At 42.9% G+C, this 17,813-nt stretch overlaps 1 non-coding gene across 1 annotated transcript; it reads left to right on the forward strand.

Moving 5' to 3' along the window:
- The first annotated feature begins 3,046 nt into the window (after nt 1–3,046).
- Nucleotides 3,047–3,181, forward strand: LOC118989831 (small nucleolar RNA SNORA16B/SNORA16A family). The gene has a single exon (XR_005067101.1). It is a non-coding gene; the product is annotated as a small nucleolar RNA SNORA16B/SNORA16A family (small nucleolar RNA).
- The last annotated feature ends 14,632 nt before the right edge of the window (nt 3,182–17,813 follow it).

Consider the following 17,813-nt stretch of genomic DNA (forward strand, 5'->3'; position numbering starts at 1 on the left):
TGGCAGTGTCGACACACACCAAAGAGTACGAACAGTTTTGAGACAGCGGTAAGGGCCCAATGTAGTCCACCTGCCATCTCATGGCAAGTGCGTCTGCCACTGCTATCTGTCTGAGATGCCATGGTAACTATCTCTTGCAGTCAGGTAAGCAAGGGGTATACTCCCAGCATGCCTTTTTAATATGCACATGGGCGAGGTTCATGCCCATCTGTTTGGCAAGTTCCCAAAGGTTATGCACCCACTTGTGCTCATTCTTTCTGTGCAGCCAGTGGGCCTCCCTTTGAGGGTCACTGCTTTCTTCTATGTGTCATACCTGAGCCGATTGATCCCCCTCCTGATTCCCCAGAGGGCACATAATACATGGCACACTGTGACCTCCAGGCCCCTTGTCCTTTCCCAGATCTCATTCCACATTTCAGCTTCCCATAGCGGGCAGTGCTGAATGTCCCAGTTGTCTTTTTTCTGTTGTCCTATCCACAAGGTGAGGCCTTTGTAGACAGCCCAGCTGTCAGTTACCAGAGCAATAGGGCTTGGTTCATGCATCAGTACCATCCAAAGTGCTCACAGCTCAGCCCATTGACTGCTTTGCTGGTTTCCTCCATCCAGCTGTATAGTTTTAGTACTTGACTGTATTGGCACTGCGGTCTGATGGGGCCAACTGCCATTAACAGACCTGTTGGTATAGTATGCAGTCATGGGAAGCAGTACTTGACTTTCCTTAACATATGATTCTAACAATGTGTGTGTCCATATGCCCATATTAGTGTCTTCAGGCATTTCATTAATATATGTGAATGGTCCAGAATGTCATGCAGCTTAACACTAAGTGGACTAGTCGACAGAGCACATCATTGCTGCAGGTAAGCATACCACTTGGGCAGGGTAGTGGATTGGGCCACTCCCCATTGGGGTTTTGTCAATTCCTGGATCCATCCAGCAATGGGGTATTATGTCTTTAATGTCACTGGCTGGGCTTTTGTGATTCTCTACATGCTGTGTACTAAAGTATGCTGCCAAAAGTTGTTTCTCCATAGGGCTATACCTCTGCAGCTACTTTCCATAATGGGACCACAAACCTAGGGGCATCTTTCTCCCATAATGCCATTGCCATAAGACCCACCCAAGCCCTCCAGATAGACCAAAACACCTAATTCGCAGTGTTGGTTGCATCCACTACCCCCAATTCTTGACTTTGTTTTACTGCCATCTCTGCACTGGTAAAGGCATCAATATGCTCTTGTCTCCAATTCTAAATGGCTCCTTTTTTTTACTAATCTGTACAAAGAATGTAACAACTGCACTAGATGGGGAATGAAAGGCCTCCAATATCCAAGCAAACCCAAGAATATTTATGGTTGTTTAACCGATTCTGGCTGAGGATAATTTTGAATTTTACCCAACACAGAAAATGGCTTGACTTTTGTCTTTCCAGATCAGTCAGCTCTTAAGAATTTGACAAAAGGAGAGACTTCCGGCCAAGATGGAGGTGTAGGTAGACACACTGTGCCTCCTCCTCACACAACCAAAATTGAGGACAACAAAAATTTAGAAACAAAAAAACAACCAGGACTGACAGAAAATTGAACTGTATGGAAGTCCAACAACCATTTATCCAGATCAGTAAGAGGGGCAGAGTTGGTGGCTGGTGGAGAGGGGTCGCAGCAGAAAAAGCAGTGGCTGGCAGACCCTGGATGTGGGGTGGCAACAAGCCAACCCAGTGAGGCAAGTAAAGCCACTGGCTGACCTCAGTCACACATTCATGTGCAGATAAGCCAGATGAAAACAGGCAGCAAGACAGACCGTGCAACCCAGGGCCCCAGTGCTGGGAACTAAAGCCTAAAAGCACCAATTGAAAACACTTGTGGGGGTTCAGGTGCTGGGAGAGACTCCCATCCTCATAGAAGAGTTCACTGGAGAGACCCACAGGGTCCTAGAATGTACACAAGCCCACCCACCTGGGAACCAACACAGGTTGGTTTTTCTGCTTGTGGAAAGTGGCAGAAAAGACTGAAATCTGAGAGAGAGAGGAGCAAGCATCATTGTTCCCTCTCTGACTCCGCCCACACACACAGCATCACAACCCAGCCACTGGTGTGCCCCGCCCTGGTGAACACCTAAGGCTCCACCCTTCATATGTAACAGGCACAACCAGACTCCCCAAAATGGCTCAAGCGGAAGAACATATCAAAGCCCCAGAGCCAATACATCTAAGCAACCAAGAGATAGCCAACCTATCAGATACACAGTTCAAAATACTGGTGATCAGGATGGTCACAGAATTGGTTGACTTTGGTTGCAAATTAGATGAAAAAATGAAGGCTACACTAAGTGAAATGAAGCAAAATTCACAGGGAACCAATAGTGATGGGAAGGAAACTGGAACTCAGATTGATGGAGTAGACCAGAAGGAAGAAAGAAACAACCAAACAGAAAAGAGTGAAGAAACAAGAATTCAAAAAAAAATGAGGAGAGGTTTAGGAACCTCCAAGACATCTTTAAACATTCCAACATCCTAATTATAGGGGTACCAGAAGGGGAAGAGGAAGAACAACAAGTGGAAAACTTATTTGAACGAATAATAAAGGAGAACTTCCCCAATCTGGCAAAGGAAATAGATTTGCAGGAAGTCCAGGAAGCTCAGAGAGTCCCAAAGAAGTTGGAACCAAGGAGGAACACACCAAGGCACATCATAATTACATTAGCCAAGACCAAAATGAAGGAGAGAATTCTAGAAGCAGCAAGAGATAAGGGGACAGTCACCTACAAAGAAGTACCCATCAGACTGTCAGCGGATTTCTCAAAAGAGACCTTATAGGCAAGAAGGGGCTGGAAAGAAATATTCCAAGTCATGAAATCCAAAGACCTACATCCAAGATTGCTTTATCCAGCAAAGCTTTCATTTAGAATGGAAGGGCAGATAAAGTGCTTCTCAGATAAGGTCAATTCAAGGAGTTCATCATCACCAATCCCTTATTATATGAAATGTTAAAGGGACTTATCTAAGAAAAAGAAGATAAAAAATATGAACATTAAAAAGACAGCAAGCTGTGGCCCTTATCGAAGCTGCTGCTGCTTCCACATAACTGCTGCAGTCAAAAAGGAGCCCAGAGTGACAGTTTTCCTTGACGGTTGCTGTTCTGTTTGCTGTAACTGATCTGCAACATTTTGGGAAAAGACAGTTTTGGGAAAAAAAAAAGACAGCAAACTCACAATTGTTAACAACCACACCTAAAACAAAATCAAACTAAGCAAACAACTAAAACAGGAGCAGAACCACAGAAATGGAGATCACATGGAGGGTTAGCAACAAGGGAGTGGGAGGAGGAGAAGGGGGGAGAAGGTACAGAGAATAAGTAGCATAGATGGTGGGGAGAAAATAGACAGGGGGAGGGCAAGAATAGTATGGGAAATATAGAAGCTAAAGCACTTATGACACATGGACATGAACTAAAGGAGGGGATGTGGGTGGGAGGGGTGTGCAGGGTGGAGGGAAGTGAAAAGGGGAAACTGGGACAACTGTAACAGCGTAATCGATAAAATATATTTAAAAAAATAATAAAATGAAATACTTTGTAAATTAAAAAAAAGAATTTGACAAAGAACCCAGGCTCTTATTGTGGTTTACAGCCCATCCTGGTCCTTCTAGATGCTCCAGAAGATTCTTTACCGCCTTGTGTAAAATAGCTAGGAATTACCAATTAACATAATATCATCAATATAACAATACAATGCTACCCCTTCCTCACTTTCCCACACAGATGTATCTTTTGCTACTAAACCATGGCAGATAGTGACGCTATGCAAGTAGCCTGATGGTAACACCTGAAACATCCAGTATTCTCTGATGCAGCTGAAGGCAAACTGGTTTTGGCTTTGTGGGTCTGTGGGAATACTGACTAAGGCATTAGGAAGACCTAATACAAAGTGGTATGTTCCCAGAGACCCACTGACTTCATTTGCTAATTGGGCAATGTTAGGTACAGACGCATGGACTGGGGGAACTATGTTGTTAAGCTCTCTGTAGTCCACAGTCATGCTCCAGGCCCCATCTGGTTTACAGACTGACTAGAGAGGGCTATTAAAAGGACTCTGAGTGGGACAAATTATGCCTACTGTACATAGGTCTTTAGCTGTGTGGGTGATCTCTGTGCCCCCTAGATAAGCAATACCGTCTCACTGATATTACCTGCCTTGGTGCGGGGGCTTCACAGCTGTCCATTTTGCCTCTCTGAGCGTGGGCTTGATTGCTCCTATCGGCAAATGAACTCTCCTATAGTGGTGGAAGGTTGGCCTAATTGAACTAATACGTCAGTGCCCAAAATGTATTCAGGTAGGGGTGAAATTGACACCTGATAGAGCCTCAGGGACAACTGACCAATCACTTGCTTCGCCTTTACAGAACTACCCCTATAGTCCTCCATAGCAGTATCATGGTTCATAACTTTATGGATATTACCATAGATCAATGTGCGTTCTACTCCAGCATCTACTAGAGCCAAGAGCAGTCATTTGTTTTGTGGGCATCCACGGATGATTAGTTCTACATGGGGCCTCTGGTCCTTTTGTTCCGTCCTTACTAAGGGATGTCAGCCACTGTCCTATGCCAGCGACTGTTTCCTCCCATAATGGGGAACAGGCAGCATAGCCTGATTTCCATCTATGTGAGGTTCTTTCTTAGGTGGCAGCTTCTGAAATTTCTGTTCAGGCTTTAGTTTCTGCCACAATTGTACTAAAACAGCTTTCAGCTGTTTGTCGATCTTTCCTAGAGGTGTTCCTGCTTTCATCAAATTAAACCATAACTGTCGGCAGGACACCCTGATCAAACCCTTTTTACCATCTCTTCCACCCTTTCCCCCTGTAACCCAAATGTCTGCCCATTGTCTGACCTTCTCAGTTTCTCCTCAGCCGGCTATGGCCATGGGATTTAGGAGAGAGACCAGCAGTCCATACCATTGATTAGGAGTGGATTAGAGGATGATCTCTTTCATGCCAGCAGTGAAGATTTTGTTATCTGGCCCTGGGAAATGCAAAGCATATATAGCATTCCTTATTTCTAGCTCCCTGATTAGCTCATGTAATTCTTCCATAGTTTGCCAGTGAAATTGGGAGGAAACAGATCTCTCACATTCAGCCATTCACCTCTATGTGCACCCTGTACCCTGACCAGTAAAGAAACTACGGGGTCTTCATTCACTATATCACGCAGTCGTCTCAGGGTTTCTGGGTAGTTACTGAGGCTAACTTGGACATATCTCCCCCAGTTAGGATGATGCCCCCTACACCTGAATTCCACAGACAAAGCAACCATCCTGCTACAGACCCTTTTTTCTCTGTCCATATCTATTCTCCAGCTCTCCGTGTTTGGCCTCTGTGTATTCTCTCATGGACTTAAACTGGCCCCTCTATGGCTGAGGGGGATACACTGGATCTACTCCCTGAGGTTTCAGCTGTTCTCTTTTAATTTTAGTTATCACGTTGGGGTGGGGATCAGGGGCAGGGGTCTGTAATGAGTCCTGAGAGATGTCAATCATCTCGTCCTCCTCAGATGAAGGGGAGGACAGGGTTTTCTGTTGGATCCCAGGGTTTCAGACCCCAATCGGCCTTCGCCATAACCACCTGGACTTGGCAGTGCTTCACCACCCTGCAGGTTAAGGTTCCTGCCTTAGCATCACTTTCCTGCAAATGTTGTGAGAGCCCTTCAGTAGTAGCTGTCTGTGCTTGGCAGGCTTTCCTTTCTAATCTGAATTCATTTTCCAACCACCAATCCTAGTGGCCAGTGTTAGTGCCTGTCCCCAAGAAAACCTCCAGGCACAAAGGAGGGGCCAGGCTACAGTGGCAAACACAGCGTTAACGTCTTTGCTTTCTTTATCTATCTTCAGCCTCTCCCATAACTCTGCTACTCCAGCAGGCATTTTGGGGGCCATCCCTGCACTCACACACAGGTCCCCAAGTGTCCAAATGCTTGTATCAGCTGGCCCAAAGCACAGGTGCTTGGCCATCCTGGGGTTTCCCCCAGCAGAGCCTGTTTTTCCTCATTTCACCCTCAGCTTTTGTGGGTTCTTTGGAATCCTGCTCACAGGCCAAATGTTGGAGGAAAAAAACCCGAAAGTCTAAATGTAAGGTCGATTCTGAAAAACTGACATGTAGCCTTCAAATTCATAAGAGCTTTAATAGGAGAAACTTATGAATATGGGCAAAGCAGCTGCTCCTGGTGGTAGTGGGCAGGAAAAATCCACACCCCTCCCAGGAAAGTTTCTTTTTGAAAGGGATTAATAGCAGGGTTAATAGCAAAACCAGTTGGAAGGCAAACCTCTCAAGAGAACAATGAATCACTAAGTTAAAAGAAAAATTAAAAGATAATATCAGGCAGTTACTACACTCTATACATTCATTTACCTCCTTCCTGGGGGCACAATGTTCATCTTTGGGCCAACATTCTGGTTTTGGGGGTAGTCAACCCCATGTGAGGTTACCGAGAGTTCAACAGTCACAGAGAGTTCAACAGCTCCCAGGTGCCTCTTGCTGGAGCCAAATTGCATTCCTAAAATGAGTTCCCCTACATACATAAATGTACCAAAAAAGTTTGGAAAGTCAAAAATGAAAGAGATATCAGTGGTTACCTATGGTGGAAGGGGACAGATTTGTATTGTTGAAGGTAATAAAAGGTGATTTTAGTCTTATTAAAAATTGTTTACATGGACTCATAATATCAATCATAAAACAAGAAAAGTGGATTCAAAGTCTAATATGTAAATAGTGAATATATATTAACTCTGAATACATATATTCTGAACTGCTCAAAGTGACTTGGTTGAAAGCAAGCTTTGATTTATATTCTTGTCTTCCTGGGGGTAGAAAAAATAGAAAGGGACAGAAAAACAGAGCAGTTTCTGATTTAACTCTGCCAAAATGAAAGCCAGGTGAATCTCAGGTAATAGCTTTAAATGCCTTGAGTCAATTATTTAGCCACACAAAGAACTCATTAGAAAAGCTCTTTTGAAATATCTAAGACCCAAGAATTCATCAGTAAGGAATTCTATCTACAAATAATTTTTCAAGAAACACTTGAATTGGGTTAGCAAGCTCTCTTGGTAAGGCAGAACTGGATACAAAGGAAAGCTTGCTGTTGCTGTGTGTTAATTATTCAGTAGACTAATAGACTATGGGGGGAGAGAAAAAGACAGGTTAAAAAGCAAAAAGAGTAATGACCAAAAGAAAGGGAGGAGGGCGGTGTTTTAGAATGCCAAGTGACAGAATGCAAACAGCATAGAATCTAGAGATAATAACCTTGGCTAATTTTGAGTCTTCCAGTTTCCACTGTGACCTTAGGCAAATCACTTAACTGATTTGTAAAGTGAGAATAAGAATACCAACCTTGCTTACCTCACTAGATTGCTGACAAAGGCATTGTAAAAAGAAAGGTGCTAAAAGATCAAAAGAGTTAGAAAAGAGTGAAAGAGATCAACTCAATAATGTAAAATTCTCAGGAGAATGAAGAGCTGCCAAAAGACTTGAGACAGGACAGACTGTCCAGAGAGACTCATTCTAGACCAAATACAACTTAATTCTTTTTTCCTCTGCCTAGTAATACACACCTTCTTTGTATTATGCCCAGGTTTTGCCCTCATGATTTCGGGAAAACTGCTCTTGAATCATCTGCTACATTATTTTTATCATATATATATATATACCACAGTTTCATTGACTTAACTAAAATATATATCAATCTCTCCCACCCACTCAAACCATGTGTTTTTGAGAATTATGTATTCAAGTGAGGCAGTATCAGGGAATAATTAAGATGAAGACTTTTGGATCAGATTGCCTTGATTTAAAGTCAAAATCCAGCCATCGTTGGTGTGGTTCAGTGGATTGAGCACCGTCCTACAAACTGAAAGGTAGCCACATTAATTCCCAGTCAGGGCACATGCCTGGGTTGCAGGCCAGGTCCCCAGTTGGGGGCATGTGAGAGGCAAACAATCAATGTGTCTCTCACACATTGATGTTTCTCTCCCTCCTTCTCTCCCTCTCTTCCCTTCTGCCAGAAGTCAGTCTGTGGTTAACAGTGGCAAGAGGCAGTGGCAGGAAGGAATTAAGATAGAGGTTTCTGGGATCCTGGCCATAGTCTGTTTCTTGAATTGGGTATAATTACCAGTGCATGTTCGCTTGTGATAATTTATTGATCTTTACACTTACGATTCATGCACATATCTGTATCTGTATATTTATTGTACTTCAATACATTTTTAAAAGCCAAAACAGTGTTGTGTGTTTCAAGAGTACGAGTGTAAGTGCTTGTAAAAATGAACATATGGAAGGTACATTGAAAACATACGCATTTAAGATACTAAAATGAATGCCTATAAGGAGAACGGGAGTGGAAGTGGGGACAAGGGAAGAAAAAGGAGAAATGTGCAATTTCCTTCCTTTTAATTTTCTCTATCTGTGACCCATTCCTCCTTTTATGTTTTTCTGTTCTCTCTCTCTTCTTTCTTAGACTATCTAGTTTATCTTCTAAATTGCTTTCCCTTAATTTTTTTCTCCAAATAGCTGTTATCTCTAATTTATTTTCCTCCCAATGTAATGGTTCCCTCCAATCTATTCTTCACATTGCCATGAGAATTACCTTTCTAAAAATGGAAATTCATCAGGTGCTGTATTGATTCCCCATGACTTTCAGGAAAAAATTGAGTTTTGCAGAACATGTGACAGACCCTTCAAAATCTGGCTCCATTTCCATCGATATGTTTTATTACATTTTTCAAACACAAACAACTCTGTTTTTATTTTTATTAAATAATTCATCCATTAATAAATATTTATCAAGTATCCATGCTCCTGAACCTGGACACAGAAGTGAACAAATGAAATGATTCCTCTTTGCGTTGCCCTTACGTTCCAGTGTCAGGCAGGTGGGAGGGAAGGGAACAGAAATCTGAGTAAACAAAATGCCAAAATGAAGGAGGCTCTGGAGAGCCAAGAGGGGTGGGAGGTTGTTTCAGATAAGGCAGAAAGAAAAGTTCGTTCTGATGATGCGATAACTAAGAATGGGCTGAAGGGAGGCCGTGGTGGAGAGGACAACAAGCATGAAAGCCCTGAGGCAGGAACTGGCTCAGTGTATTTGAAGAACAGGAGGACCAATGTGGCTGGAGTGAACAGGGAAAAAAGAGGAGACAAGAAAAGGTGATCAGAAGCCACATCATGTAGGGCCTTGTAGGCCAAGGTAAAGACTTGGGGTTTATTCTAAGGGCAATAGAAAGTAATTTGAAGTTTGAGACAAAAATAATTAAATGATTCGATTTGTGTTGTAAAATACTTTGGCTACTGTGGGGGGGTCTAAGAGTGAGAGCAGAAAGGCCACTTGGGAGGCTATTCCAACAATCAAATGTGGGATGCGGAGAGCAGGGTTAAGATGATAGTGGTGGGGAGGTAAGAAATGACTGGATTAGGGGTGTGTTTGGGTGTTACAGGTGGCAGAGCCTGCTGATAGACTGGATGTAGGGCGGAAGAGAAGGAGAAGAATCAAGAATGGCTTCTAGTCTTGGGTCTGAACAACTGAGTGAAGGACAGGGCCATAAACTTAGAGAAGGATAACTGAAGGAGAAGCAGATTTGGGGTGGGTGGGTGGAGGAAACCAAGAGTTTTGATTTGGATATGCTACATTTAAGATGCTTGATAGAGAAGATGTTATGTACAACAAAGAAAATATGGTCATTAATATTGTAATAACTATGTATGGGGACAGATAGTTACTAGACTTATCGTGGTAATCAGTTTGTAAGGTCTATAAATGTGGAATCACTGTGTTGTACACCTGATACTAATATAATATTATATGTTGACTACAATTCAAAAATATGAACAAAGCAAGACCAACACAGATGCTGAGAACATTTTAAAAAAAAAAAGATGCCTGATAGACTGATCTTCAAGTAGAGAAACTGAGAAATCCTGAAGTTCAGGGGCAAGTCACCAGTTCCACTGAAGTCATGAGACACTCAGAAGAGATAGAAGCAAAGTCCTCAGTAGAGGGGAAGAGATCAATGAACAAGCTACAGAGCATACCAGTTCTGTCCATTGTAAGCTGAAGATCAACAGGGTAAAAGGGTACGGATGCTGGAGGATTGGTAGATTTGTAGTGAGCAAGTACCTGGTTTTCTCTAAAATCAACAACTTTATCACTTGAGGGTTAAAAAAGGAAAGAGGATGTTAGAGATCTGAAGAGAAAGGAGGCTAAAATAATGATTTCTGGAGGGCATAGAATGACTTAGTGTAAATTCTCCTGGAAAAACTAAATGCTGGTAAGTTTGTGTATAACATGCACATTCTCAAGGCTATGTAAGTAGTCTAGAGGTTAATGAGATAAAAAGTATGAGAGCAGCAGTAATTTTCCTTGATGCAATCTTATTGCTGGAAATTGTCCCAAGGTAGTCATTGAAAAGAAAATAGTTATATTTGCCAAATGTTAGTTTTAAGTTTTATTAGTGTTACCAATAAGTTTTACTCTACCTGTTGCACAAACGAACAATTTATGTAGTAGTCACTGGGAGACCAATCAGAGGGTTCTGTTTCTCAAGCATGAGGAAGGGAAAGAAATCGGCCCCCTGTCACCTACATGCTTCTTTGTAAGGCATGTGAGCCATTCCTGGCCTGGTTCCTGCAGATCTCTCTATCTCATCTCCTCCTGGAGTCATCGTGTACACTGTGCCCTAGAAACACCAAGTGGCTTGTAGTTGGCTACATTCAAGGCATTTGGTTCATTCCTAGCACGGCTCAAAGGACTGCATTGTCATGAGTTCAGTACTAGTCCTGTATTCTTTAAAAAAACAAATCCAAGAGATGAAGCATATGAATGAGCATTCTTGTAGTGGATAAGTTCTACGCAATTTAAACGAAGTGTTCTTTTCTCCATTCAACCCAGGCCGACCACCTGGGAACAGAATTGTGATGCTTTTTGGGTCCCAGAATTGTCTTCTCCTCATTTGGATAATTATTCAAGGCAGCTTTTCAAACAAGAAGGGCAAGCCTTCCAGGAGGTTTGTGGGATGAGAAGAACGCCGGGGTTTTTTGTCTTGAACATGTCATACAACACCCCATCTTTCTCGAGAGGCAACACAGGATGGTTGTGAAATGACAAATCTTGCATCCCAGCTCTGCCCCCCACTCATAGAACTTTGAGCAAGTTATTCTCTCTGTACCTCAATATTCTCCTTATGAGAATGGGAATAACAATAGTGTATACATATTATAGGCTTATTGAGGTCAAATAAGTTTATCTGTACAAAGTGCTTAGAATGTGGCCTCATGATTTCAGTTGTACTTGAGGGATTTTAATGTATGAAGATGACAATGATGACACGAAGAGGCTAATGCCACTGGAAGAAGATTTTAATCACATTTTGTTTAGTGGAGATGGAGAGAGACATCACACCACGCAGGGCCACACTGGGGAAGTACCAGGGTTGACCAGGAGGCTGAAAAAAGTGAGAGGGGAAGACTGGCCCAGAGCTTTTATTATTTTTCATGAGAAAGGCAAGGCAAGGCAGGAGAAACTGCTTAGGATTCGCTAGCTTGAATAATTGTAGTGGGCTCTGAGCTATAGTCTCCAGTTGTCTGGTACCTGGCCCTCAGCAATGTAGGGCAGGGGAAATACCATCCTGGTGTGGGAGAGTAAAGTAAAGAAGGTGGTTTGGGGCATGCACTTGGGAGTGGTTGGTTTATGCATAAAACACATGTTTTCAGGCAAATTGCTCATTATCTCTGGGAATTAGCTAGCCCTGGGAAGGCCTGTTTCTCCTCAGCCAGCTAGACCCCCAGAATATAAAAACATCATAAAATATTAAAAATACAGTTAACACATGAGCCGATGGAAAGTGCTGTGTAAGTTAGCTACTCTTCTGCAGGAAATACTGAGCCTTGTTAGAAGTCAAAGGCAAGGAGAATTCAAATAGGGCTCATTGTGAAGGTTTGAGTTGCTTTTGCTTTACTGATGGCAGAGAACATCAGGAGCTTAGAAAAACTCCTGCCCAGAATTTTCCTGTTGGCTTGTGTCTTCCTTGGCTCTGGAACACTCTACTTCAATTCTTGTTCCTGACACTATCCTGTTGACTAAGTAATCAATGTCTTCACTTAAGGATTTTACCTCTTTGTGTCAGCTCACTTTTTGGTTTCCATGGTGACAAACCTAGGGATGTGCTTAACCACATTCTTGCTTTGACCATGGTACTAAAATCTTTATGACATTAATTGTCAACCTTTAATTAAATAAGACAATGTGAAACTAGTACCATAAACCCAGAGTAACAAAAGTATAGGGAATACAGCATTGGGGCATGTGGTAAGGAGTTGGAGAAATACAATTCTGAGGAACAGTGTGGTGGTTCCTAGAGGGAAAGGGGGTAGAGGAGATAGAAGAGGGTAAAGTGGGGACAAATGGTGATGGACGGAGAACTAACTTGAAGTGAGGAACACACAATACAATATACAGATGATGTGTTATAGAATTGTACACCTGAAGTCTATATAATTTTATTAACCAATGTCACTACAATTAGTTCAATACAAAAGTAAAAGGAAAAAGAAAAGAAATACAATCCCAATGTTATATCAGTTCTTCGTGACACCAACTGAAAATGACTCTCATATTTGATCAACTGCTCATTGCATCTTCCTCAGCTCTTAGGGCCTAATTTGCCTTCTAAATTGGTGCTTGCCTTGCAGGTTAAATTTCTCCCTAAGTCTCCCTTGATCTCATGAGCAAGACACTTGACAAGGAGTAGAAGGAGTAGAAGGAGTAGAAGGAGTAGAACAAGGAGTAGAAGTGGAATGGATGTGAATCAATTGGTTTGGAAATTTTCCCATAAAATACCTGCAGGACTTTCTGGCAACTGATTAGATATAGGGCATGAAGGGGTAGGGGAATGGAAATCTAATGACTTTAGGAAATGGTTATTGCCACTAAGAAATGCAGTTGAAAGGAAGTTGATTTGGAGGGTAAAGTAAGTCCATATCCAGACATACCTTATTTAAGATGATGTGTTATACAAGTAGGTGGGAGGGTGCATGAGCCTGGATGAGAAGATGCTGGAAAAGGAATGGCTGTGAAACCACTGTGGAAGGCCTAGGGCAGTCTAGTACCTGTCCCTTGGGTGTGATGGGAAGCAAGATTACTGGGGAATATAGAGACCAGTGTTAGGAAGTAGAATGCCCAGGGTGGTATTCTACTGGACAGAGTTCACAGGACTAAGTTGACAAAGCAGAGAGCAGGCAGTCATATGTCATGCAGTGTAGAGGTTATCTGGGACAATGAAAATAAATACATGAGCATTTCTTTGGCAACACAGGATGTGGTAACACAGGAGATCCTGGCAAGAACAGTATGAATGGCGAAGTAAGAAAGCCACATTTCAACAATTAAGGAAACACCTTATCTGGGTTGCATAGAAGTGACTTTTAGATCACTTAAGAAGTTTCACAATGAGAAAACAGCACAGGACTTCGCCAAGATGGAGGCATAGGTGGAAACACTGTGCCTTCTCCTACACCAAGTTTGAATACAACAAAGGTTTAGGAAACAAAGACACAGCCAAAGAATAGAAAATTGAACTATACGGAAGTCCAACAACAACAACGAACCATTCAACCGGGACTGGTAAGAGGGGCAGAGCCAGCAGCAGAGCAAGGTCAGGCAGGAAAGATCCCCCAACCCAGGCATGCAGGCAGCCAGGGTAGCAGCGTGGACCCAGTGAGGGTGCGGGGCAGACTGACCTTGATCACACATTCTGCACAGTTAAACCAGCAAAGGACGGAGCAGTGAGATGGACCGTGAAGACCCCAGCGGGCAAACCCAGCGGTGGAGGGCAGACCGCGGTCACACATTCACGCAGAGTGGGACAGAACACTCGGGCCCCGGTGATGGTGGCGGCTGCGGGGGCAGCTGCAGCAGTGGGAGGCATTAGATGAGACCGCCATTGCTCCTATTTGACCCCGCCCCCATGTATAGAGTCACAACCCAGCAACTGAGTTGCCCCGCCCTGGTGAACACCGAGGGCTTCGCTCCTCATATGTAACAGGCACGAAAAGTCCAAAATACGGCTCAAGAAGAACTCAAAGCTCCAGAGCCGATAACTCTAAGCGAAAAAGAAATAGTGAACCTCTCAGATGCACAGTTCAAAATACTGGTGATCAAGATGCTCACAGAACTGGTTGATTATAGTCATAAATTAGAGAAACATATGAAGGCTAAACTAATTGACATGAAGGGAAATGCACAGGAAACCAATAGCGATGGAAAGGAAACTGGGACTCAAACGCATGGAATGGACCAGAAGGAAGAACAAAATATCCAACCAGAAAAGAATGAAGAAACAAGAATTCAAAAAAATGAGGAAAGGCTTAGGAACCTCCAGGACATCTTTAGAGAGGAAGGGAAGGAGAGAAGGAGAGAAATATCAATGTATGGTTGCCTCTTGTGAGTCCTCTGCTGGGAACTGGCCTGCAACCCAGGCATGTGGCCTGACTGGGAATTGAAGCGTGATCGTGTGGTTCGCAGGCCCACGCTCAGTCCACTGAGCCACACCAGCCAGGCCTCCAGGACATCTTTAAACGTTCCAACATCCGAATTATAGGGGTACCAGAAGGGGAAAAGAAACAGCCACGAGAGGGAAACGTACTTGAACAAATAATAAAGGAGAACTTCCCCAGTCTGGCAAAGGAAATGGACTTTCAGGAAATCCAGGAAGCTCAGAGAGTGCCAAAGAAGGTGGACCCAAGAAGGAACACACCAAGGCACATCATAATTACATTAGCCAAGACCAAAATGAAGGAGAGAATCCTAGAAGCAGCAAGAGATAAGGGGACAGTCACCTACAAAGGAGTACCCATCAGACTGTCAGCAGATTTCTCAAAAGAGACCTTACAGGCAAGAAGGGGCTGGAAAGAAGTATTCCAAGTCATGAAATCCAAAGACCTACAGCCAAGATTGCTTTATCTAGCAAAACTTTCATTTAGAATGGAAGGACAGATAAAGTGCTTCTCAGATAAGGTCAAGTTCAAGGAGTTCATCATCACCAAGCCCTTATTATATGAAATGCTAAAGGGACTTATCTAAGAAAAAGAAGATGAAAAATATTAACAGTGAAAGGACAGCAAACTCACAGTTATTAACAACCACACCTAAAACAAAAGCAAACCAAGAGGACAGCTAGATCAGGAGTGGAATGATAGAAATGAAGAACACATGGAGGGTTAGCAAGAGGGGAGTGGGAGGAGGAGAAGGGGGGAGAAGGTACAGAAAATAGCATAGACAGTAGATAGAAAATAGATAGAGGGGAGGGCAAGATAGTGGGGGAAACATAGAATCTGAAGAACTTGAGACACGTGGTTATAAACTAAAGGGGGGAATGGTGGGGGAGGGGGTGTGCAGGGTGGAGGGGAATGAAGGGGGGAATAGAACAACTGTAATGGTATAATCAATAAAATTTATTTTAAAAAAATAAATAAAAAATAAAACATAGCACAGCATCCTCCCCTCAAAAAAGAAGTTTCAGCCCTGGCTGGTGTAGCTCAGTGGATTGAGCACGGGCCTGCGAACCAGAGGATCGCGGTTCGATTCCCAGTCAGGGCACATGCCTGGGTTGCAGGCCCATGATACATTGTGTGTCCTCAGCAGAGGCAACCATACATTGATATTTCTCTCCCTCTCTCCTTCCCTTCCCCTCTAAAGATAAATAAATAAAATATTTTAATAAAAAAAAAGAAGTTTCACAATGAAGAGAATGGGCTGAACCCACAGAAGGTATTCAGTATATATATCTTTCCGGCTTTAAAATTGTTGTATTTGCAGTGGTGATTACCAGAGGGAAACAGGGGTGAGGAGATAGGAGAAGCTACAGGGGAGATAAGTGATGATGGAAGGGGACTTAAGTTGGGGTGGTTAACACACAATATGATACAAGGTGCAGCCAAGGGGGTCCAGAAAAGATTTGGAATGGTGTCCAGAACAAAGTGTACAGGAATATTGGAGGAAATATTAAGATGTCCTCAGCCCCCACCCCCCAGGTGTCAGTTGAGGGAAGGGACAAATGGAGCAGGGCCATTGAGAGCTGTTTTGCATAGCAACTAACCTCTGGGATGGTCATTTAACATATCTATAACCTTTAACTGGTTTCATAGATATGTTAAATAGCTGTGGCCAAGTTTTGGGCCAGGGAGAAGTGAGTGGCTACTACCCAGGCTGGAATTGGGGGCTGTGTCTCAGAGAGAGTGCCTGCGAGAGAGAGGCATGTGGCTTTAGCAGAGTGAGGACCCCCTCTTGGCCAGGTGAGGGGGAGAGCCACGCTGTTTTGGAAAGATGTAGACCCCTGAAGCCATTAGGAGGGAGAGTCATGTGGTTTCAGCAGAGTGCAGACCCCCTCTTGGCCAGGTGAAACATGGAAGACCACACAGCTTTGCCAGAATGGAGATCCCTGCAGCCAGGAGAAGAAGAAAGACATGCGCTTTTGGTGGAGTGCAGACCCCTGCAGCTTTGGTAGAATAGGCCCATGTGGCTTTGGGGTGCTCCCTTTGGCCGAGTGCCCTGGAAAGCAGGAGAGACTTTGACTGGAACTTGGTACAAAGAACTCTTGCCAGTGAAAGGTGTCACATGACTTTGGATTAATTGGAGATCCTGCCTGGACAGGCAGGCGAGACAGCTCACAGTGCCAGCAACCTGAAAAAAAACGGACGTGTGCTCTTTTCCTGATTTATGGTACGGTACCCGGAGTTGGGACAGTGGGAGAAGGGAGCGCTGTGTGTGTGTGTGTGTGTGTGTGTGTGTGTGTGTGTAGGTGTATACCCTTAAAAACTTTAATATTTTAAGGAAGGCATTAGGCCTGAATAGCATTAAATAAACATTTTGTTTCCTTTTCACAAATCTCTGGCATTGAGAGATGTCTTTCCAATTGGCGGCGGACAGAAGATCCTAATAGATATTAGTATACCATCCTTGGGAGGGGCCCCTGTTTTCTGAAGCAGTTTTTGGCATCCCTCGGTGGGCCAAGTATTGCCCCCCCACCCCCGACCCTTGTTCGGTAACAAATACAATGTATAGATGATGTATTATAGTAGAATTGTACCCCTGAAACCTATATAATTTTATTAACCAATGTCACCCCAATGAATTCAATAAAATTTTTTAAAAATAAAAATAAGTGAGCCCTGGCTGGTGTAGCTCAGTGGATTGAGTGCGGGCCTGCGAACCACGCGATCACAGTTCGATTCCCAGTCAGGGCACATGCCTGGGGTGCAGGCCAGTTCCTGGCAGGGGATGCACGGGAGGCAACCATGCATTGATATTTCTCTCCCTCTTTCCTTCCCTTCCCCTCTAAAGATAAATAAATAAAATCTTTTAAAAAATGTCTAAAAAAATTAAATAAATAAAAATAAGTGAATAAAAGTGTTATATTCTATTTGATTCACAGATATTCTCTTTGGAAAAGAAATTCCATACTAATGTAGAATTATTGAATTGAATTTCAAGATTAAGGCTAAAGTACTTGAGAAATATAATGAAGCTATTTTAGAGAATATTTTAAAATGTATTTTCAGCCCTCTTTTATTAAGCAAAATAAGAAGAAGCTATCTGCTATGTTGCCAACGTTTATCCTTTGCAAGAAAAATATAACATGCNAAAAAAATTAAATAAATAAAAATAAGTGAATAAAAGTGTTATATTCTATTTGATTCACAGATATTCTCTTTGGAAAAGAAATTCCATACTAATGTAGAATTATTGAATTGAATTTCAAGATTAAGGCTAAAGTACTTGAGAAATA

Source organism: Sturnira hondurensis, unplaced genomic scaffold (genome assembly GCF_014824575.4).
Source record: "Sturnira hondurensis isolate 20B ecotype Veracruz unplaced genomic scaffold, ASM1482457v3 Scaffold0006505, whole genome shotgun sequence".
Taxonomy (NCBI): Eukaryota; Metazoa; Chordata; class Mammalia; order Chiroptera; family Phyllostomidae; genus Sturnira; species Sturnira hondurensis.